At 38.4% G+C, this 24,604-nt stretch overlaps 1 protein-coding gene and 1 pseudogene across 2 annotated transcripts in view; one reads left to right on the forward strand and one right to left on the reverse strand.

The window, feature by feature from the left end:
- Positions 1 to 9,779: 9,779 nt before the first annotated feature.
- Positions 9,780 to 24,604, forward strand: part of TMLHE (trimethyllysine hydroxylase, epsilon) — a gene marked incomplete at its 3' end in the record, with an annotated part of 61,988 nt that continues 47,163 nt past the window's right edge. The window contains exon 1 of the mRNA XM_081041945.1: positions 9,780 to 10,077. The remainder of the gene's footprint in view (positions 10,078 to 24,604) is intronic.
- Positions 21,843 to 23,973, reverse strand: LOC308494303 (hsc70-interacting protein-like; annotated as a pseudogene). Its single transcript has 2 exons — positions 23,306 to 23,973; positions 21,843 to 22,189 (listed from the first exon to the last, which is right to left on the reverse strand). The product of its transcript is annotated as a hsc70-interacting protein-like (transcript).

The raw sequence follows: 24,604 nt of genomic DNA on the forward strand, positions 1-24,604 counted from the left end.
ATTTGAAAGTTGCTAAAAGAGTAGATCTTAAAAGTTCTCATCACAAGAAAACAAATTTGTAACTATGTATAGGTGATAAATGTTAACTAGACTTATTGTAGTACTCATTTCACAATATATACAAATATGGAATCATTACACTGTACACTTGAAACTAATAGAATGTTATATGTCAATTATACCTCAATAAAACTCAATTTTTGAAAAAAGAAGGAACCAAAAGAAGAGTAAAAAAATATATATTTTCTAAAAGTCAGAACAGATTCCTGTTCTGGCTTCTGATGGAAGATCTTTGGGGTAGAATAATCATGAAGCTTTGGCTTCCCACCAAATATTAATGATATCTCCCATTACTTTGAGATGAGGAACTGAACTGAGGGAGAACTTGCTTATATGACCATTTTTGGTTTAAAAACAAGACATTAAAAACATGCCCACGGGGCCGGGCTGGTGGCTCAGGCGGTTGGAGCTCCATGCTCCTAACTCTGAAGGTTGCCGGTTCGATTCCCACATGGGCCAGTGGGCTCTCAACCACAAGGTTGCCAGTTCAATTCCTCGAGTCCCGCAAGGGATGATGGGCTATGCCCCCTGCAACTAAGATTGAACATGGCACCTTGAGCTGAGCTGCCTCTCGGAGGCTCAATTGGTTGGAGCGCGTCCTCTCAACCACAAGCTTGCCAGCTCGATTCCTCGACTCCCGCAAGGGATGGTGGTCTGTGCCCCTGCAACTAGCATTGGCAACTGGACCTGAAGCTGAGCTGCGCCCTCCACAACTAAGACTGAAAGGACAACAACTTGACTTGGAAGAAAGTCCTAGAAGTACACACTGTTCCCCAACAAAGTCCTGTTCCCCTTCCCCAATAAAATCTTTAAGAAACAAACAAACAAACAAACAAAAAACAGAAAGGATTTAAAAAAAAAACATGCCCACAATGCAAAAGAATGAAGTTGGATGCCTGCATTACATCACATACAAAAATTAACTCAAAATGGACCGAAGATCTAAATTTAAGAGCTAAACCTATAAAATCCTTAGAAGAAAACATAGGTATCAATCTTCATGACTTTGGTTGAGGCAATAGTTGCATAAATATGAAAAACAAAAGCACAAGCAACAAAAGAAACAAACTAGGCATCATCAAAATTAAAACGTTGGTGCTTCCAAGGACACCATCAAGACTGTGTAAAGAGTACTCTCAGAATGGAGCATTTTTGCTAATCATACATCTACTAAAATCTTGTCACCCCAATAAATTAAAAAAAAAATCTTGTATCCAGAATATGTAAAGCATTCTTACAGCTCAATAATAAAATGACAAATAACCCAATTTTAAAATGGGCAAAGGATTTGAATAGAAATTTCTCCAAAGAAGATTTACAAATAGCCAATAAGCACGTAAAAGATCTCAACATTATTAGTCCTTGGGGAACTGCAAATCCAAACCACAACGTGATACCACTTAGCCCCTACTTGGATGGCCATAATTAAAAAAAAATAGTAATAACAAGTGTTGGCAAGGATGTGAAGAAATTGGAACCCTCATACACTGCTAGTGAGAATGTAAAATGGTGCAGCTGCTGTAGAAAACAGTCTGGCAGTTCCTCAAATGGTTAAACAGTGTTTCCATATGGCTCAGAAATTCCACTATTAGAGAAATGAGAACATATCTCTACATAAAAACTTGTACCCACGTGTTCATAACAGCATTATTCACAAAAGCCAAAAAGTAGAAACAACATAAATGTCCATCAACTGAGAAATGGATAAACAAAATGTGGTTGTATTCATACAATAGAACATTATTCAGTCATATAAAGAAATGAAGTATTGATACGTGCTACAACATGAATTGACCTTAAAAACATTAGGCTAAGTGAAATAATCCAGTCACAAGGACCACACATTGTATGATTTGATTTATACAAAATAATCAATATAGGCAAATCTATAGAGACAGAAAGTGGATAAGTGGTTGCCAGTAGTGGGGTTAGGGGTTGGGAAATCATGGGTGTGGGGTTTCTTTCTGGGGCAATGAAAATGTTCTAAACTTGATTGTGATGGTCGATGCACAATTCTGTGACTATACTAAAATTCATTGAATTGTATACTTTAAGCATTAAGTGTGTGAACTGTATGTGAATTATATCTCAATAGATCTGTTTTTAAAACATGCCCACAAATAATCAGCAAAATTGAGACTCAGGAAAAATACAGATAAACATCCATCAACAAACAAATGAGAAGAAAAAATTAAAACATGAGAGAGAGAGAGAGAGAGAGACAGAGAGAGAGAGACAGACAGAGAGAGAGAGAGAGAAAGAGAGATAAGAAATCTATATTCAAAGAGACTTAAAAGACAAACTGGGATCAAATATATGGTGATGGAAGGAGAACTGACTCTGGGTGGTGAACACACAATGGGATTTATAGACGATGTAATACAGAATTGTACACCTGAAATCTATGTAAATTTACTAACAATTGTCACCCCAATAAAATTAATTTAAAAAAAAAAAAAGACAAACTGACCAATTTCAAATTCTGGATATTATTGGGGTCAAATCAAGCAAACTAAAAAAGAGAACACATTCATCAAATGTATGAGACAATTGGAAATTAGGATACTGACTGACTATTCAATGATATTAAGGATTATATTGTTTGGCCTGGTAATGGTATTGTGGTTATGTCAAATAAAAAGTCCTCATATTTAATAGCTACATACTGAAAAATTTACAGATGAAATGATAAAATATAAAAGACTTGCTTCAAAATATCTACATGAAACAAAACAGCATGAATGGAATAGTTGAAGCTGGGTGAAAGGTAAATGGGAATCATTATAATATTCTTTCTGCTTTGGTGCAGGTTTGAAATTTTCCATTAATGAAAATTTTTGAAATAGGAAAATGCTGGAAGCTGGATGTGATGCCCCTACACCCCTACAGAGGCTGACTTTATAATGGGGACCACCCAGCTTCATTTTGGGGGTGGCCTTTGACTGCTGAGACTTTGTAGTAAAAGTATGGGCAGAGCACGAACAGGGCAGGGGTCTCTTGCACTGCTCTGTTGGAGAGGTCCTGCTCTCAGATGTACAGATGCTGTGGGATAAGATGGGGTATAAATGAAGAGCACCTTGAGTACTTGGAATGCTCTGGAACTCCAGAGACCCTGGGTCTCTTGCCCACAAAGTCAGTGATACTGGAGAAGTTGGGCCCAGCATACTGGTAATACCCTATGAAGCCCAAGTAAATCTGTGGCTATACTGGAAGGAGAGGACCTTGGCTGACATCAGCCTGACTCCTGAGTGGACAGGATACCATTTGGGAACTTGGCCTCCAGACTCTAAAGACACAATTTTTCCAGTTGGCATGTGATGGTACTCCAACTCATTTTATGAGAAACAGTTGAAGCAATAGGGAATATTTAATCTAGGGAAGACTCATGAAAGTTGGGAAGTGGCAAAACAAAGGAAAATCCAAGAAGGGTTAAGTTAAGTTGGGCAATGCATGGGGATCAGGATCAAAACCTAGGTTTGTCAGACTCCAGTGTCTTTGCTTACCAGCAGTAAAACTGGAGAGAAAGTAATAAATAATCAGAGAAAAATTAATATGATTTGGTGACTAGAATATATCTTTTCATTGTTTTATGCATTTCTTGACTCAAATCCAAAATGGATTCAAAGCCATTTATAATGCAGTGCACACATGGAATAAATCTTCTCAAATAAGGTTAAAAACTATTTAGAATCACATAATATAAGAATAACTAAACTGACAATGATTGTGTTTGATCACAAAATACTCTTACATTCATGCTGTCTTTGTGAGCAGCCATAATAATTGCCAGATTGACATAGAAGTGGCAGCCATCAATATTATTGACTTCAGTAAGTTCCTGTTGCATTAGTGGCAGTGGTATTCATAGTGTTTTGTGATATGAAAAGAGGTTTCCTCACCACACCAGTGGCACAGTGAATTTTTGATTGTTGAACCTGGAATCTTAGCCCCATGCCTGGTTCTCCGTACCTCATGATGATTCTGTGAGCTACCAACTAGCCTTTCTTTCAACTTAGTTTTTTTCAAGGTGTATTTTATATACAGTTAAGCATACAAATCTTATCTGTACAGATCAATGAGTTTTCACAAATGTAGACGCTGCATAGCCAACATCACAATCAACATACAACATTGTCATCATTCCAAAGATTACTGAGTTTGTGCTGAATCATGTCTGTTGAGAGTCAGAAATGTTCACATCCTGTTCATATCCTCGGACACAAATTAATACACTTTCAACTGTTAACAAATTTTGTCCATCAGTAGATGAGGAAAATATTGCATGGGCTAAATGATTTCTTTAAAATTTTAGAATTGATTTGTTTCTATACAGAGTGTGTAGTAGAATTGTCATAGACCAAAGTCTCTGCCAAGTTCAACATTGCACTGTGTCCAGAATATATATTTTCTGGCTAAAAGTCACTTTTAGTTACATAAGTTACATAATCAAAGTTAATTTTATTATAAATCTTCATTTCTTTCCCTGTTTCCTGCATTTTTTACCTTTTCAAAGATCACTAGTAGTTGGCTCTTTTAGTATCATTTTGACAAATCAAAATTCAAAATGACAGGGTAGCTGGTTAGCTCTGATGGTTAGAACGTGATGTTCTTAACAACAAGGTTGCCTGTTCAATCTCCACATGGACCACTGTGAGCTGCGCCCTCCACAACTAGATTGAAACAACTACTTGACTTGGAGCTGATGGGTTCGGGGAAAAACACACTTTAAAAAAAAAGTTGGGGCCGACCTAGTGGCTCAGGCAGTTGGAGCTCCATGCTCCTAACTCCCACATGGGCCAGTGTGCTCTCAACCACAAGGTTGCCAGTTCAACTCCTCAAGTCCTGCAAGGGATGGTGGGCAGCACCTCCTGCAACTAAGATTGAACACGGCACCTTGAGCTGAGCTACTGCCGAGCTCCCACGTGGCTCAGTTGGTTGGAGCACAGGCTCTCAACCACAAAGTTGCCAGTTCGATTCCTCAACTCCCACAAAGGATGGTGGGCTGCGCCCCCTGCAACTAGAAACGGCAACTGGATGTGGAGCTGAGCTGCACCCTCCACAACTAAGACTGAAAGGACAACAACTTGAAGCTGAACAGTACCCTCCACAGCTAAGATTGAAAGGACAACAACTTGACTTGGAAAAAAGGCCTGGAAGTACACACTGTTCCCCAATAAAGTCCTGTTCCCCTTCCCCAATAAAACCTTTTTTAAAAAAAGTTAAAAAACAACAACAAACAGACAAAAAACCTTGAAAAAATTCAAAATTATAAATTTTTTTCCTGTTTTTTTTTACAACACAGTTTTAATCACTTTTCACCAAACTCTTAATGTTATAAACAAGATTAGAACAAAATAAAGAGGCAACCAACTGAATGGGAGAAGATTTTTGCAAACAATGCCTCTGATAAGGGGCCAATATCCAAAATATACAAGGAACTCACGAAACTCAACAACAAAAAAACAAACAACCCAATTGAAAAATGGGTAGAGGACCTGAAGAGACATTTCTCCAAAGAGGACATACAAATGGCAAATAGACATATGAAAAAATGCACAACATCACTAATCATCAGAGAAATGCAAATGAAAACCACAATGAGATATCACCTCACCCCAGTCAGAATGGCTATCATCAACAAGACAAATAGTCACAAGTGTTGGAGAGGCTGTGGAGAAAAAGGAACCCTGATACACTGTTGGTGGGAATGCAGACTGGTGCAGCCATTATGGAAGGCAGGGTGGAGGTTCCTCAAAAAATTACGAACAGAATTACCGTATGACCCTGCAATCCGTCTCCTGGGTATCTACCCAAAAAATCTGAAAACATTTATCCATAAAGACACGTGTGCTCCAATGTTCATTGCAGCTTTGTTTACCGTGGCCAAGACATGGAAACAACCAAAATGTCCTTCAATAGATGAATGGATAAAGAAGTCGTGGTATACATACACAATGGAATACTATTCGGCGGTAAGAAAAGATGATATGGGAACATTTGTGACAACATGGATGGATCTTGAGAGTATAATGCTAAGTGAAATAAGTCAGACAGAAAAAGCAGAGAACCCTATGATTTCACTGATATATGTATATAAACCAAAAACAACAAAAGAACAAGACAAACAAATGAGAAACAACAACTCATAGACACAGACAATAGTTTAGTGGTTACCAGAGGGTAAGGGGGGTGGGGGGTGGGAGATGAGGGTAAAGGGGATCAAATATATGGTGATGGAAGAAGGAGAACTGACTCTGGGTGGTGAACACACAATGGGATTTATAGATGATGTAATACAGAATTGTACACCTGAAATCTATATAATTTTACTAACAATTGTCACCCCAATAAATTAAAAAAAAAGATTAGAGAGCATAAAATCTTCATTAAGATGCTGATAAAACCAAGATGTAGATGTTGGTCAAAGATGATGGCTCCCACACATCATTCATATACAATAGTGCACACAAGAGATGGTGGTAATTTGGTCTAGGGCAGGGGTTGCCAAATTATAAGCCCTTAGGCCAAATTCTGTTTTTGTAAATGGAGTTTTATTGGAATACATCCACACTCATCATTTCAGTATTGTCTGTGGCTGCTTTTGCTCAGTGAAGGCAGAATTGAGTAGTGGCAAACAGAGACTGTATGTGCCCTACAAACCTGAAATATTTACTATTTGACCCTTTACAGAAAAAAATAGCCAACCCTTGGCCTCTAGTGTTATCATTGCAGGTGGAGACTAATTTTATTATAGATGAGCAGGTTATATTATTGGAAGCAGAGCAGGAACAAGTCTGGTGTGTTCTGGAAACACAGGAAGGCCATAAGTGGACCTAGATACTATCATTCCCCCCCGATTTTGTAGCACATTTGTACCTATTGCTTTTTTTTTTTTATTAGTTTCAGGTGTACAAGACAAGGTAATACTTAGACGTTCATCATTTATATCCCTCACACTGTGAACCCCCCTTCCCCCATCCACTATCCCTCCGACCTCACACTGAACCATCACATTATATATATATAAAATTATAGTTGGCATTCATTAATGTTTAGCTTCTGGTGTACAATGCCATGATCAGGTATCCACAGTATCCCTGAGGTGGTCTCCCAAATAGGACGCATGTCCATCGGATACCCAACAAAATCTTTACCACATTATTGAATACCTTCCCCAAATTAATTTTCAAAAAAACCCTGAGGCCATCTTGTGGTTACCAGCTGCTTCCAAATCCCTTCACCTTTCCCCTTATCCCCAACCCCCCCACACACCCATCTAACAACTCTCGGTTTTTTCTTTGTGTCCCCAAAACTGTTTCTGATTAGTTCATTCACATAGTCTTTTCTTTAGATTCCATATATAATTTGGACATCAATTCACTCATTCAAAGACTATTCTTTAAGTTCTCACTCTGTGCCAGCACTTTCAGCTGTTTCACACATACACAAACACATAAAAATCATAATAAGGGAAACCAACAAGTAAACAATTACAATACAGAATAGTAAGTACTAACTAAAAATGAGGGGGAAAGGATGCAACTGGTGCAAAGAGGCAATAAACTTTTGTCTCACCATCCACTCGATATGTGTCTGATATTCCATGTAATCTGCCTCCAATTGTATTTAAATCACATCTCCCTTGGTTGGTTATGCCTCCCCTACTTCAGTCACTAAAATGCATCATCAATCATCATAATAGCAATAATAATCATCATAGCAGCTAATACTCATTGAGCATTTACTGTGTGACAGATACAGCTAGGTACTTGACAAATATTGTCTCATTTAATTATCACAACCCTGTGATATAGATACCATTATTATGCTCAGTTGTAAAATAGGAAATTGTAGGTCAGAGAAGTGAAGTCCTTTGCCCAAGGTCTCATATGTGCTCCACAAAGTAGCACTCAGGGCATCTACTATTTTCTCCCTTCTCTGTTCTGGCTCACTGCTGCTGCCTAATGTTAAGCTCATTGCTGTTTGATGGCATCACCTACCAAAGGAGCCCATACCAACCAATGTTTACTCCAAAGTCCTCTGTTTAGAGCATTAATATTCAAGTCCAGGGTATTGGTTCTTGAAGCTTAGTATGGTTTCTCAGAGATGCTAAATGTCAGGGAACAATGAACATAGTTTGTGAAAGAGGTCTTTGTAGTTTTTACTTGTGCTTTTCTTACAGTCCCTGCCCTTCGGTCTGCGACCAGATTACCTAGGTTTGAATCTCAGCCCTAAAACTTAAGTGCTGTGTGATCCTGGCAAAATTGCTGAACCTCTCCATGCCCTAGTTTCATTATTCTTAAAGCTGGAATAATAATATTATCTACTTTAAGTGTTTGTTATAAAACAACCCAGCGTTTGGTATGCAGTGCAGGTTTAATAAATGTTAGTTACAATTACTAAGAAAACTGCCTTCTTTTTCCTACTCTTAAACAGGCTTTATCTATCAACCTCGTGCCTCTTTCTGTACTTCCCATCTGTTCGTTTTACCTTACCTTTGTTGATCTTATTCATTCTAATTGCTACTGTCATACTCCTTCCTATGACAGGAACTTCTTTTTTAATTAAAGTTATTGGGATGACAATTGTTAGTCAAGTTACATAGATTTCAGGTGTATAATTCTGTACTACATAATATACATATCACATTGTTCTATCACGGGAACTTTGATCATGCTGGTCACTATGTCTGGAATGTTTCTTTTCCTGTTTGCCTGGCCAATTCTTGTTTGTTCTTTACACTCCATAAGGGCAAGGACTCCATCTGGGTTTTGCTTACCATTTTACACCCAGAGCTTAATACGGTTCTTGGTGTACAGTAGGAACACATTAACGTTTGTTGCATGAATACTAACCTGAGTCTAGAATCTTACCTTGTTTAGTTATTCTTCTGTATATCAATTCACACCCTAGCTATCCCCCCCTTTTTTCTGTCTACTCACTGATTCTAGACCATTTACAACAAATATTCAAATAAACAAATACTATGTTAAGTTCTGTGCTAGGGTCTCGGAAAATAAAATTGAAACGTACAAATTTTCTGCTCTCAAGAAGCTACTTGTTCATTGGAGGACACAGGCATCTAAAGATGGAAATTAAAACCCACAGTGGTGTTGTATATTTGAGGCCTATACTGGTTTCATTGGGCATAATGGATCCATGGAAAATAAGAATATCAATTTATTTGGGAAAGACAGGAAAGGATTCACAGATAAGGTAATATGTAAACTGAGTCAAAAACAAAGAGTAGCAGTTTACCAAATAGACGAGTAGGGGCAGAGCGTCTGGTGGAAAGAATTCCAGAGCAAAGGTATGAAACCTTTTCCTTTTTGTTGATCCTTACTTTTAAAAACTGTTTCTTTATTACCCTTTTGACATTAGACTAATATTTTTCATCTCTAATAACTACACCACTGCTCATTTTCCCACTTTTCAATGTTTATACATTATATATGTTGTTTGTTCTGGTTCCCAATTTTTTCCTCTGCTCTGGGTTTCCATTGCACATACTAATTTAGCACCCTTTTTGGTACTCCTTTGTAATATATGGAAGAAGTTTAGTTCCAGCAAACCTTGATAAGCCGCCATAAATAGGAGCGTAGTGGCGAGACTCTGGAGCAGCACTGAAAAGGCAACAAGACGACTCGAGCTTTACACGCACTGTGGTTTTAGGGGTCCGCCCGTTCTCTCTGCGCCTGTGACTTCAAATCTGAGACGTGAAGGCGATTTGTCGACTAGAGCGCCCCATTCCGATCCTTCTGGATCAGAGGCTACAGGACGCCTCCGCATCAGGCCAAGTCCAAGGCGCGCGAGGTGCCCACCCTGCACGGCCGGAAGGAGAGGGGCGGGGCCTGCAGGCTCGTCGCTGGGCCCGAACAGGCTGGGGGAAGGGAGCGCGGGGCGGACAGTTTCTGGGGAAAAGCAAAGGGCGCGTGCAAGCTTGCCTCCTGAGGCTCTCCTTCCTTGCCATTCCTCCCGCTTTGCTGAGTTGGGAGCCGCAACCTCCAGCACAGACAGGTAGGTCCTGCCTCACGGATCGGGGAAGGGGTGTCCTGGGTGGGGGGGTGCGAGGGATGGGGTTTGCCCAGGCGCTCGCTTTCAGGCCTGGCGCAGTGGGGGGAGGAAGTTCCCAGCCCGGCTGCTCGGCCCCGAGGCGGTGTTACTCACCTTAACTCTGGCTGCAAGGCTTTCGTCATGGTTGTGCCAGTAGCGCGGCTAAGAGTCCGCCCGGAGATCAGCGCGGGGCCAGATGGGCCTAGCGCTCCAAAAGAGCTGGAAGACCTGGAGCAGGCTCGCGTTGGGACTGACGCCCAGTATTTATTGTTTCAAATTCGAACGGACTTCCCAGTCCTGGGTCTGTTACTGACTGGGTGTCTAGCTTTCAGCGAGTCCCTGCCCTCTCCCTGCTTCACTTTGCTCGGCAGTGGAGTGGAAGGTAGAACTCGGCTGTCTGCAAGACCCTGCAGCATTGACTTTCTTTCGTTCTAATATCCACGAATGTTCTCTGCCCAGAGTTTACCCTTTGTCTACCCGTCCTGACCAACGATGCCTAGCAAGAGTCAGGAGTGGCAGGGCTGGGCATCGGAGCAGCTAGGCGAGGAAATTCTGTCTGTTCTGAAAATAACTCTGAAAAGTCTTTTTAATACTAATGACTGTCCCGAAAACTGGAAACAACATTCATTCAATGCTTAGTTGAATGTCAACTCTGAAGAATGCTCTTGTGAATGCTTTACTATTAATTATTTTAACCAGATGACTGTTAGACCAAAATGTTTTGTGTTCAATGAACACAATACACTGCTTAGCAAGTCTCATAATAAAAGACTTGAGTGATTTAACTGTCTAGACCCAATCGCTGAAAGCAAACCTTGAGCTCTCATATGTAAGAACACTTCCATAATCCATTACCATACAGCAGTTTTTAGAGTTGCTTCTTAGCTTGGTATTGCCCTTTCAGGAAACACTGGAGTAGAAGTTACATACACTTTATTTTACACGAACTTAACTATAAAGGCAAAGAAGACTTATAAATACCATGGACCGACATTGTGGTGTCGTTCCGATTCCTCCACATTAGGAACTGGTGATAATAATGACAACCATATATTATGCAAAACAGTGTAATCTTCACAACACTGAGAAGTGAATGTTTATTGATCACGATATTTAAAGAGATTATACTTTATCTCATAAGCAGTATGATGAAGGGAATGTTTGCAGGGTTGGTCGAGTCTGGGGCCGTCTTTTGGGTGCCCCACCTCATTCTTTAGTATTTCTGGGAAGTGTGGACTGGCACGGATCACTTCTGTGTTTTGGCATCTGCGTTAGGAACCACAGGCAGTTGTGTTTCTCTGCTTGTCAACCCTGGGAACAGCAGTGAAATATCCAAGCTGATCACCGGGTGACTGCAGTCTTTCTGGCAGCTTAGCTGTATTTTCTGCTGCCAGGAAGCGGGAGGGGGGGCCCAGATTAACAAACCTGTTTCGTGGGAAGAGTCTTTCTCATTGGAGCCGAAGTGCACACAGGTCCACTATTTGGGTACCTGTGGGTACCTCTTTCTACAACACCAGCTGTCCCCCGTGCTCATATGGGCTGTACATGTACCTGCCCCTGACCTCATGTACAGAATGTACAGGGTAAGAGGCTCTTGGCAAAACCCCGCCTGTGCCACACCTGCAGGTTCTAGGCAAGGAGTGGCTGACATGAAGGTGGGCGTTCTGCAGGACGTGGGGCCTGATGACTTCCCACATGGCAGAAAGTGAGAGGGAAATTCTGGGAGACACCTGCTGAGCCAGCCCGGAGTGTGACTTTAGGACTGGCTGTTTGGCAGGACCTGGGAATGCTTTGGTCATGTTTTTCCTCTGTTCATTCATTCTTTCTCTCCAAAGTCAATCAATGGAGCTTACTCCGGGCCAGGATGCTGATCCACTCACTGGGATCAGCAGCACGGGGGACAGTGAGTTTGGGAGGACAACAAGAATTCACCTCTAAGCCCGCTGGGTCCCACGCATCCTCACTTCCCCATTCCCTGTACTAATGGGTGCAAACTCTGGTCACTTCTGCATCCTGAATAGTTTTTAAACCTATCCAACTTCTGTTTGCCGCCTCTACTGTTACTCCAAAGTTCAAGCCAGCAACGTTCTATTTTATTGACTTTTTACTTCTTATTTTAAAAGACCCAAATCACTGCTTGCCCCTCAGCCCTCATGGGAAAACCACCACTCCTACTATCACCACAGCAACAACACACAACAACATACAACAGCCCAATGAGCTCTGTATGACCCCTAATAAACTGTCTAAGAGATGAACTTTCCTTTTTTCCCTCTGCTTTCCAGGGTGTTTTTAAAAGTTTGTATTGAGATATATTTTACGTGGCATAGAATTGACTCATTTTAAGTGTTTACTTCAAGGATTTTTAGTAAATCCTACATTCCAGTTTTAGACATTTCCATTGCCTCAATGACATGTCTCTCTTACCCATTTGCTGTTCACCCTTGTTACCACCCCAGCCCCTGGTCACCTCTCATCTGCTTTCTGTGCCTATGGATTTGCCTATTCTGGACATTTCACATAAGTGGTATGACACAGCATGTGGTCTTTTGTGACTTCTTTTACTTATCATGATGTTTTCAAGGTTTATCCATGTTGTCGTGTGTTATCAGTGCCTCATTACTTTTGATGGCTGAGTAATGTTCCACTGTATATACTACCTTTTGTTTATTCATCTATCATTTGATGCATATTTGTGTTGTTGGCTGCTGTGATTAGTGCTTCTATGAACTTTGTGTGCAAGTTTTTGTTTGAACACTCATTTTCAGTTCTTTTGAGTGTATATCCAGGAGTTGGGTTGCTGGGTAATATTGTAACTACATGTTTAATCTTTCCCAAATTGTTTTCCAAAGGGGCTGCTCAATTTTATACTTATTATATTTACATGTACTAACAACAACATATGAAAGTTCTTATTTCGCCACATCCCCACCTGCAATTATGTTTCTTTTCTAAAAAGATTATAGCTATCTTTGTGGATGTGAAGTAATATCTCATTATGGCTTGAATTTTAATTTCCCTAATCATTAATTAATTATATTGAACATATTTTCATCTGGTTGTTGGCCATTTGTATATGTTTTTTGGAGAAGTGTCTATTAACTATTTTGCCCATTATTCAATTAGGTTGTTTCTGTTTTCATTATTGAAATGTAAGATTTCTCTATATACTTTGGCTACAAGTCTTTTATCAGGTATGTGATCTTAAGATATTTTCCTAGTCTGTGGCTTGTCTTTTAATTTGGGGTTTTTGCTTATTGAGGTAATATGAGTTTATGACATTACTTATGTTGCAGGTGTACAACATTGTAACCCGATATCTGTATATACTACAGTGTGCCCAGCACAGTGTGCCCAGCACCAGCGTCTACTTCGCATCCATCACCATGCACTGGACTCCCTTTACTCATTTTGCCCTCCCCCCACCTTGCTCCCCACTGGTAACTGCCATTCTGTTGTCCGTATGATATTGTTTTGGTTTTTTTTTTGTGTACAGTACATAATACTTGATAATGATAATAAACAACTACTGTGTTTCCCTGAAAATAAGACCTAGCCGAACAATCAACTCTAATGCGTGTTTTGGAGCAAAAATTAATATAAGATCCGGTCTTATTTTGCTATAAGACCGAGTATAATATAATATAATATAATATAATATAATATAATATAATATAATAATATAATATACCCGGTTTTATATTAATTTTTGCTTCAAAAGACGCATTCGAGCTGATTGTCCAGCTAGGGCTTATTTTCAGGGAAATACGGTATGTTACTGTATGTGTTTATGTGTTTACTATATTATACTTTTAATCCGTATTTTAGAGTGTATCCTTTCTACTTATAAAAAAAAATTGCTGTAAAACAGCATGCCCTATTGTGCTGGCAGCAGCCTCATACATCTCCTGTTTACTGTGTTTCTTGCTGGCATGATTTTGTCTTATGCTTCATTTAATCTCATGTTGTTTTATACAGTAACATGCTTTACAGACTTGTAGCCTAGGAGCAGTAGGCTGTACCATGTAGGTTTGTGCAAGTACACTTTATGATGTTCGCACAACAATGAAATCACCTGATGACATTTCTCAGAAAGCATCTTCATTGTTAAACAGTGCATGACTACAGTTTTCATGTTTTTTGGATAAGTACCTGAAAGTGGGATAGCTGTATCATATGTTTGTTCTAGTTTTAATTTTTTTATGAACCTCCATACTGTTTTCCATGGTGGCTGCGTGAATTTACAATCCCACCAACAGTGAATGAGGATTCCTTTTTCTCCATATCCTCTCCAACACTCATTATTGTTTTTTTGATAATAGTCATTCTATAGTCATTCTAACAGGTCCTTCTAACCTCTAACAATGAGGTTATATCTCATTGTAGTTTTGATTGGCATTTCCCTAATAATTAGTGATGTTGACCATCTTTTCATGTGCCTGTTGTCCATCTGCATGTCTTCCTTGGAAAAATGTGTATTTAGATCCTCTATCCATTTTTTAATCAATTGTTTTTTGGGTTTTTTGTTATTGTTTTTATTTTTGAGTTGTACTACTTCTTTATATATTGTATATATTAACCCCTTATCAGAAATATCATTTGCAAATACCTTCTACCATACATTTGGTAGCGTTTTCATTTTGTTGATGGCTTCCTTTGCTGGGCAGAAGCTTTTGAGTTTAATGTGGTCCCATTTGTTTATCTTTGTTTTTGTTTCTCTTATTGTTAGAGTCAAATCCACCAAAACACTTCTAAGGCTGACATCCAGGAGCTTAGCACCTCTGTTTTCCTCTATGCATTTTATGGTTTCAGGGTTTACATTCAGAATGTTAAGCCAGTTTGAGTTCATATTTGTGAATGGTGTATGAAAGTGGTCTAGTTTCATTCTTTTACATGTGGCTGTTCTGTTTTCTTAACATTAATTGAAGAGATTTTCCTTTCTCTATTGCATGTTCTTGATTCCTTTGTCATAAATTGTTGTCCATATATGAGTGAGGTTATTTCTGGGCTTTTAATTCTGTCCCATTGGTCTGTCTGATTTTCTGCCAATATGATACTATTTTGATTACTGTAGATTGAAAGTGTGTGTGTGTGTGTGTGTGTGTGTGTGTAGTTTGAAATCAGCGAGTGTGATACTTCAGCCTTTGTTCTTTTTTCTCAGGATTGTTTTGGCTATTTGGGGTATTTTCTGGATCCATACAAACTTTAGGAGTTTTATTCTATTTCTGCGAAAAATACTGTTGAGATTTTGATAAGGATTCCATTGAATCTGAAGATGGCTTTAGGTAATATGGACATTTTAACAATGTTAATTCTTCCAATACATGAACTCAAAATATCTTCCATTTCTTTGTCTTCTTCAATTTTCTTCAACAGTATCTTCTAGCTTTCAGCGTACAGGTCTTTCACCTTCCTGGTTAAATTTATTCCCAGGTATTTTATTCTTTTTGTTGTGATTGTAAATGGGATTGTTTTCTTCATCTAATTTTCTGATAGTTTGTTGTTAGTGTATAGAGACACAGCAGATTTTTCTATATTGATTTTGTATCCTGCAACTTTACTGTAGTTGTTTATTATTTCCAATAGTATTTTGGGGTGTTTTTTTTCGTGTGTTTTTTTGTCTAATTGCTCTGGCTATGACTTCCAGTACTATGTTGAATAACAGTGTCATGTGGGCATTATTGTCCTGTTCTTGATCTCAGAGAAAAAGTTTTCTTTTCTTCACCATTGAGTATGATGTTACCCGTGGGTTTGTCACATGTGGCCTTTATTATGCTGAGGTACTTTTCTTCTGTACCAGTTTTTTTTTAATTAAAGTTTTGGGTTTTTTTAATTTATTGGGGTGACAATTTTTGTAAAATTACATAGATTTCAGGTGTACAATACTGTAATACATCATCTATATATCACATTGTGTGTTCACCGCCCAGAACCAGTTCTTTTTCCATCACCGTGTATTTGATCGCCTTTACCCTCATCTTCTATACCAATTTTATTGAGACTTTTTTATCAAGGATGGGAAGGTAGAGGCCTGTCAAGTCATTGCAGTGGCCCAAACATGTAACTTGAACCTGATTGTTCTGGATGTCCTAAAACCCTTGGGATATAAGAAGACAAGTGAAAATGAGCTGGAAGGAATTGGCATTTTCTTGAACAGCAACAGCAAAACCCCTAACATTGGCTTTAAGCAGAAGAATAAGGGAGGCAGTAATGTTATGACCACTTGCTTTTAGATATAATCTATTTCTTTGAACAAACTGTTACCTGTTAGATTTATTAAGAATAAGAAAAATAAAAGTTTTTATAGATATTGATATAATGGTATGTCTCGACTCTCAATTCTGTTGCATTGATCTGTATGTCTATCTTTATGCCAATACCATTCTGTCTTGATTACTGTGGTTTTATAATAAGCTTTGAAATTGTGAAGTATAAGTCCTCTAATTTTGTTTTTCAAAATTTCTGTATACATTTTACAAACACTTTGTCTATTTCTGCAAAATCAAACATGCTTTCTTTGTCTGTTTATTTTTTTAAATTTTTTATTGGGGAATATTGGGGAACAGTATGTTTCTCCAGGGCCCATCAGCTCCAAGTCATTGTCTTGCAATTTAGCTGTGGAGGGTGCAGCTCAGCTCCAACTCCAGTTGCTGTTTTCAGTCTTTAGTTGCAGGGGGCGCAGCCCACTATCCCATGCAGGAATTGAACCTGAAACCTTGTTGTTGAGAGCTTGCACTCTAACGAACTGAGCCATCTGGCCACCCAAACTGCAACTGTTTTAAGTTCATTTTCAGGTTGTTTATTGATGATATGTAGAAATGCAATTACATCCTTTATATGGGTCTTACATCCTGCAAGATTGCTGAACTCAACTTAGTTTCAGTGGTCTGTGTGCGTGTGTGTGTGTGTGTTCCTCAGGTATTTTTTACATATAGAATCAAGTCATTTGCAACTAAAACTAGTTTAATTCTTCCATTCCAATCTGGATGGCATTTATTTCTTTTTCTTGCCAGATTGCACTGAATAGAACGTCCAGTACCATGTTGAATATGAATGGTAAAACTAGACATCTGATTTTAGGGGGAAACGACTCAGTTTTTCACCATTACACATCATTGTTAGGTATAGGTTTTTCATACCATGTTTCCCCCAATATTAGACCTAGCCGGACAATCAGCTCTAATGCATCTTTTGGAGCAAAAAATTAATGTAAGACCCAGTCTTATTTTACTATAAGACCGGGTCTATAATATAATAGAATAGAATAGAATTAATAGAATTAATATAATATATACTGGGTATAATATATTATAATACCGGGTCTTATGTTAATTTTTGCTTCAAAAGACACATTAGAGCTGATTGTCCAGCTAGGTCTTATTTTCGGGAAAACACGGTAGATGCCATTTATCAGGTTGAGAAAGTTCCCTTATATTCCTAGTATTCTGAGAGTATTTGTTTTCAATGGGTGCTGGATTTTGTCAGATTCTATATCTGTATCTTACTGTGTATTTTCTCCTTTACTCTATTAATATGATGTATTACATTAACTGATTATTAGATGGTGAACCAACGTCACATTTCTGGGATAAATACTATTTAATCATTGTGTATTATACTTTGTTTATGTTGCTGGATTTAGTTTGCTAATATTGTGTTGAGGATTTTTGCATATGTATTCATGAGGGATACTGAACTGCTGTTTCCTTTTGTTGTAATGTCTTTGTCTGACTTTAGTATAGCCTCATATTATGACTTGGGAGGTGTTTCTATCATCTGGAAGAGTTTGTGAAGGCTAAGTGTTATTTCTCCTCTAATGTTTGATGGTATTCGGTGGTGAAGCCACTGGATCTGGGCTTTTCTTTTGGAGGAGAATATTTAATTACAAAATAAATTTCTTGAATTGTTATAGAGCTATTCATTTTATAAATTTCTTCTTGAGTTGGTTTCAGTAGATGGATTCTTTTGGGAAATGTGTCAATTTCCTCTAAGATATGTAATTTGTTGCCAAGAAGTTGTTTATAGTGTTTTGTTATAATACTGTTGATTTCTCTAAGATTGAGAGTGATGTCCTATCTTTCATTGTTGGTATTGATAATTTGCATCATCTCTTTTTTTCTTTTTTCATGGTGGAGGTAGCTAAAACTTTTGTCAATTTTGTTGATCTTTTGAAAGAACCAAATTTCTCTATTGATTTTCTGTTCTCTATTTCATTGATTTCTACCCTAACCATTATTGTTTACTTTCCTTGGCTTCCTTTGAGTTTAATTTGCTCGTTTTTCTAGTTTCTTTTTTAAAATTTATTGGGGTGACAATTGTTAGTAAAATTACATAGATTTCAGGTGTACAATTCTGTATTACATCGTCTATAAACCCCATTGTGTGTTCACCACCCAGAGTCAGTTCTCCTTCCATCACCATATATTTGATCCCCCTTACCCTCATCTCCCACCCCCCACGCCCCTTAGCCTCTGGTAACCACTAAACTATTGTCTGTGTCTATGAGTTGTTGTTTCTCATTTGTTTGTCTTGTTCTTTTGTTGTTTTTGGTTTATATACACATATCAGTGAAATCATAGGGTTCTCTGCTTTTTCTGTCTGACTTCTTTCACTTAGCATTATATTCTCAAGATCTATCTATGTTATCACAAATGTTCCTATATCATCTTTTCTTACCGCAGAATAGTATTCCACTGTGTATATATACCACAACTCAGCAGAGCTTGATGAAGATTCAGAAAAACCTGACTTAGCACCTAGATATGAAATGTGTTGATTTGTGTGTATAACCGTGGGTTGGAGGAAGTACACTTACATTGCCAGTTATGAGTCGTCATGGGCCAAGTCCAAGCCCAAGTTCTCTGCCTGTCCATAATGCTATCCCAGTGTGCCTGTGTAGCTCCTGGAAGAAGTCACTTAAAGACTTTTGGTGGCACTGCATTTGACATTATATCCTGTGGCATTTGTAAATATGAGGTCTGTGTACTGTAAGCAAGGGCATAGAAGGAAAACCCAAAGGACAGCGGCACATAGTACTCTTGACCCTAGACCACCCTTATTTGACATAAACTTTACTTTAACGTGTCCTGCCCTGCCTCCCAGTACCACGCACGAGCCATACTCATTACAGTAGATGCACTGATGAAATTGGCCATGTCCTGCTTGACATTATTGTCTCTCACCAAGGGCCACAGTTGCCATTCCTTTTCCTTTTTCCAGTTTGAAACCATTCTTTATTTTTAATGTAGCTAGAGATAGCTAGTAACTATATATTTTTAAGCAGAAAAAAACTGCTTTTCTTCTTACACCATTATTAGCCTAAGGACATTTCTGTTTAGAAATGATATTGAGTTTCTATGAAAATGAAGAATGTATTTGTAGAACTTAAAAGGCTAAAAGCACAGTACACATTTTCAGAAGACCAATTTTTCTTGTACCCATTTATGGTAATAGTTGCAATGTTACAATGTACTTAGGTGATGTATAGTTAAGTAAATCAAATCAAATAAGGAATCCAGAAACCACTGGTCTTGAGTTATTCACAGCATACACTGGGAATTTTGACAAAGGAGAACACATACTGGGGATGCCAAAAAATGTATACACATTTTAAGAGGTGTTGTCTATGCTTAAGCAGTAGTTTGCCGTAATCAGAGGTGTCTGGACACTTATGGTAACCACTCTGAGCACCTCTTGTAATTGCAGAAGTCAAACATGACTTGTATTCATCTTTTGTCATCGATATATATTATTACAATTTTAATACAGTTTTCCTTTCTTAAAATTTGTATGCATTTTTTGGCACCCTCTGTATTAACAAAAAGAACACTGGTGAGCTGAAATACAAGTTTCTCTGCTGAGTATTTTTAAAGGGTTTAAAAAACATGCTCGATTAGCATACAGCTTTTTCTCACTTATATAACAGATGCATTTCTATCTGTTTGGGTACAGCAAAGGGTTAGAATCTGAATCAACTTACGATCTCAGACATGTGCTATTTCAAAAATGCATTCAATGGAATTTACTTCACTGCTCCTACCACCAATTCTTCAAATAAGCAAAATACAGAGGGTCTTATCCCTTGAAATTGCACTAGCATTTTAGTTGAAAGACTGGAAAAAAACCCAGAAATTCCTGGTAGAGTGCCTGGCCTTAGTCTTATTTAATATAGGAACTGAATGTACACTAAAAAAAAATCATCATTTTCTTTATCCTTGGAGGACAGGGAAGGAGAGAAAGGAGAGGTGGAAATATGATTGCAGTATATATAAGAGCTGAATAGGAGAACACTGAATCTTTCATAGCCAACAACTCCACAATGAAGAACAACCATGAATCTCATCAGTTTTATAATTCATGTTGGATCAAGCAGTTAGGTTCCCCTCTGTGTATCTCAATTAATTCAAACCTCATACTCTCCAAAATACAAACACAAACTCAATTGGTATTTCCTAAATAGAAGATCAAATACCAAAGGGAATCTCTCCTTCCAACATCTTTTGATATGAGAAGATTTCACCGAAGTAGAAATCTAACACTTAAATATGAAGTCTCTTGGCCAAGTAAGAAACTACAGCTGTTATGGGTATTGCCATACATAGTCACTATATGTATTATGTATTAAATTAAACCCAGCATTAAATATGCTTGCACAATTATGTTGTGAATGATGATGGCAGTGAAGATGCTAGTGAAAGGGGACTATCTTTAGCTCAAGAAGAGTAAGGGGCGGGGAGGAAATGTGAAAACAAGTAGAAAGGTGACAAAGAGTTGGGCATTTTCTGACCAGGAAAGGTGATTTCTAAAATATAGAAATATAAAAAGAAAAGTATTCCCTTATTTCCCCTGTGTGGAAAGAATATGAAACATTTATTTTATGTATCAGACAAGAATAGAGCTACTGATCCAACTCTACTGCATTATAAAAAACCATCCCTTCACCACAGTGTAAAATTTAAATGCATCTGTACAGGGTACATGTTATATAAAATGTAGTAAGATTGCTGCCACACTGCCATTACTTCAAGTCCCTACCCAAGTCCCTATCCAAGTCCCTACCCTGGCCCCAGTAGTTTTATCAAAATAAATCATTTCTTTTGAAAAATAAAGCATTTAAAAAGACAAATCAAATTGGGTCAGTAACCATATACCCAACTCAAATTTTATCTATTTATGTTACATTTGCCTCCCGTGAATAAACCTTTATTTCATTCAAACTGAGCAATAAATCTTCCATACTGAAATACTTCCTTTGCCCAATTAATTCAAAGGAAAACACCAAAATGATTAGTAAAGAAAAATGGAGGGTATAACACACCCTTTTAATTTTTTTTTGTTTTTTTTGTTTTTGTTTTTGTTTTTTTTTTAGAATTCCATCTTGATTTATTCACAGTGTTTTGGAGTTTATCACTCTTCATAGTTTTTGTGGTGATTGCACTGGGTATTACAATATCTTAATTTGTTTTTAAGGTTTTTTAATTTTTAAGGTTTAGGAGGGTTCAAAATTTGTAATTCATAGTAGGAAAACGTTATCGGAATGAACACCCTAATGGCAAACCACTGTAAAAAGTTACAGCTGCATGTGGGGCAGAGGGGTAGGGATTCTCTGCAAAGCACCGCAGCTTTCTTCATGAGAGGGCCAGAGGTACACTGGTTCGTGTTATAGTGACATCCATTGGGTGATTTATGTTGCTTTTCCTTCAGCAAGGACTTTGTTTGTCAGAAGGGCATTAGGCTTGTCCTCCACATTTGGCTGACAATTTACTGATGAGATTCATAACCTGTGGGTTGCTCTGATATTTTGATCTATTGGTCAGATTCTGGACCACATCCTGAAAGGGCATCATAACTCTGGATCCGGCATGATTGCAAGAATCTCACGATCTCTAAGACTTTCATTGAGCCCAGGCACTCCTGCCATTCCAGGTATGTCCCCTCCCATTCCTGGCATTCCTCCAGGAAAATTAGTAGGCATTCCCCCAAGAAAGCCACCTGGAAAAGAGCCGTAATGAGCACCTGATTGCCCTCTGGCTTCTTCCTCCCTTTTGGCGCTCTCAGGTTCTTCCCGGGCCTTTTCCTGAGTCTTTTTTTTTAATTAAAACTTTTTTTAAATTAAATTTATTGGGGGTAACATTGGTTAGTAAAACTATGTAGGTTTTAATTGTACAATTCTATAATACATCATCTATATATTGTATTATGTGTTTAGCACCCAGAGTCAGTTCTCCTTCCATCACCTCATTTACCGTCTTCTATCACCTCCCTCCCCCCTTACCCTCTGGTAACCACTAAACTGTTGTCTATGTCTATGATTTTTTGTTTCTTTCTTTCTTTGTCTTGTTTGTTTGTTGCTTTCAGTTTTATATCCCACATACGAGTGAAGTCATATAGTCCTAGACTTTCTGTCTGACATATTTTGCTTAGCATAATCATCTCAAGATCCATCCATGTTGTCGCAAATGACAGTATTTCATCTTTTCTTATGGACGAGTAATATTTCATTGTATATACGAGGTCAGACGATTAAGTTCACAACTTTGTTGCAACGATGTTGCTAACCTTTTTTGATATCAGAAGAATTATTCATTATGAATTTGTACCAAATGGACAAACAGTTAACCAAGTTGACTATTTAGAAGTGCCAAAAAGGCTACATGAAAAGTTAAACAACCTGAACTTTTCACCAACAATTCATGGCTCTTGCATCACGACAGTGCACCAGCTCACACCACACTGTCTGTGAGGGAGTTTTTAGCCAGTCAACAAATAACTGTATTGGAACACCCTCCTTACTCACCTTATCTGGCCCCCAATGACTTCTTTCTTTACTTGAAGATAAAGGAAATATTGAAAGGAATACATTTTGTTGACATTCAGGACATCAAGGGTAATACGACGACAGCTCTGATGGCCATTCCAGAAAAAGAGTTCCAAAATTGCTTTGAAGGGTGGACTAGGCACTGGCATCAGTGTATAGCTTCCCAAGGGGAGTACTTCAAAGGTGACCATAGTGATACTCAGCAGTGAGGTAGGCAGCACTTTTTCTAGGATGAGTTCGTGAACTTAATTGTCTGACCTCGTATGTACCACTTCTTTGTCCAATCATCTATCGAAGGACACTTTGGTTGTTTGTTCCTGAGCCTTCTCAATACTTCGCATTCTTCCTTTGACCTCTCATTCTTTACATTGCCACACATAACTTTCTTCGATGTTCTGCAATTTTCTGGGTGCTTGGGGGAATTTCTTTCAGCATCACATTGGCATCTTCATCATAATCCAATTTACACGCAAGGGCAAGGTCATGGGCTGCTTCTTTCCAATGGCCCAGAAGTCTGTGTGCTTTCCCTCACCATTTGCAGGGCTGAACTGAATCGGGATTTATTTCAATAGCTCTGTCACAGGCTTGGATGGCCGCATTTGGCTCCTGTAATTTGATGAAGACACTGGCTCTCTTGCCATACAGAATGGCCAAGCGAGGATTCAGCTTGATGGCATCTGTGAACAAGCCAATGACTTTCTGTAGTTCACTATCATTTAGGGCATCAGTGACAGCCACTTCTTTATCATTTGCCTGATCCATCATCTCCTCAGTTATCTCTGCTTTTTCTCTCCCATTTCTTGAGGGGCATCAGTGTCTGGTCAATCACACCTTCATTGTCAATTTCTAGATCACTTTCCTCACTTGATGGTTCATCGGTCTCTTTTTTTTTCCTCCACCTTCTTACTATCTGTTTTTTCTTCCTTGATATTTTCTTCTGTTTTATGAGTAGCAAATGGTATTTTACTCCCCATGTTCTCCATCCACTCACTCAGGAAGTGCATTTCCTGGGTGTGCAGAATGCTCCAGTCCTGCTTACACATTGTCATGAAGGCCCAGAGCTCGCTTACTCTGCAGGCCTCTGTGGTGGGGAAGTGGTGGGAGGTAGCCATGAGGCTGTGGCCAGATTCCAGGCCCTGGTAGTAGCTCGGCGTGACCATGTAGAAGGGTTGGCTGCTGCTGTCATTATTTTTCAAACCCCCAGTTCTTTAAGCTCTTGTTTCTCCTCTCACAGCATAGTAACACTGCTCACTCTTCTTTCATGTAAAAAATATGTAGTACTCTGCTACTGTGCTTCCCCAAAAATAAGACCTCGCCAGACAATCAGCTCTAATGCGTCTTTTGGAGCAAAAATAAATTAATAAGACCCAGTCTTATTTTACTATAAGACCCGATCTTATAGTAAAATAAGACTGGGTCTTATATAATGTAATGTAATGTAATGTAATACATAATATATAATATAATTAATATAATATAATATAATACCGGGTCTTATATTAATTTTTGCTTCAAAAGACGCATTAGAGCTGATTGTCCAGCTAGGTCTTATTTTTGGGGAAACAGGGTAGTCAATGATTATCTATTTCTGTCTTTCGGCTTCACTGTTTATTCTTCTATACTGCTTAAAGATACTGCTTTAAGCAATATATTTACTCATATTTTTCCTTTTGG

The sequence above is a fragment of the Rhinolophus hipposideros genome (genome assembly GCF_964194185.1).
Source record: "Rhinolophus hipposideros genome assembly, chromosome: X".
Lineage (NCBI taxonomy): Eukaryota > Metazoa > Chordata > Mammalia > Chiroptera > Rhinolophidae > Rhinolophus > Rhinolophus hipposideros.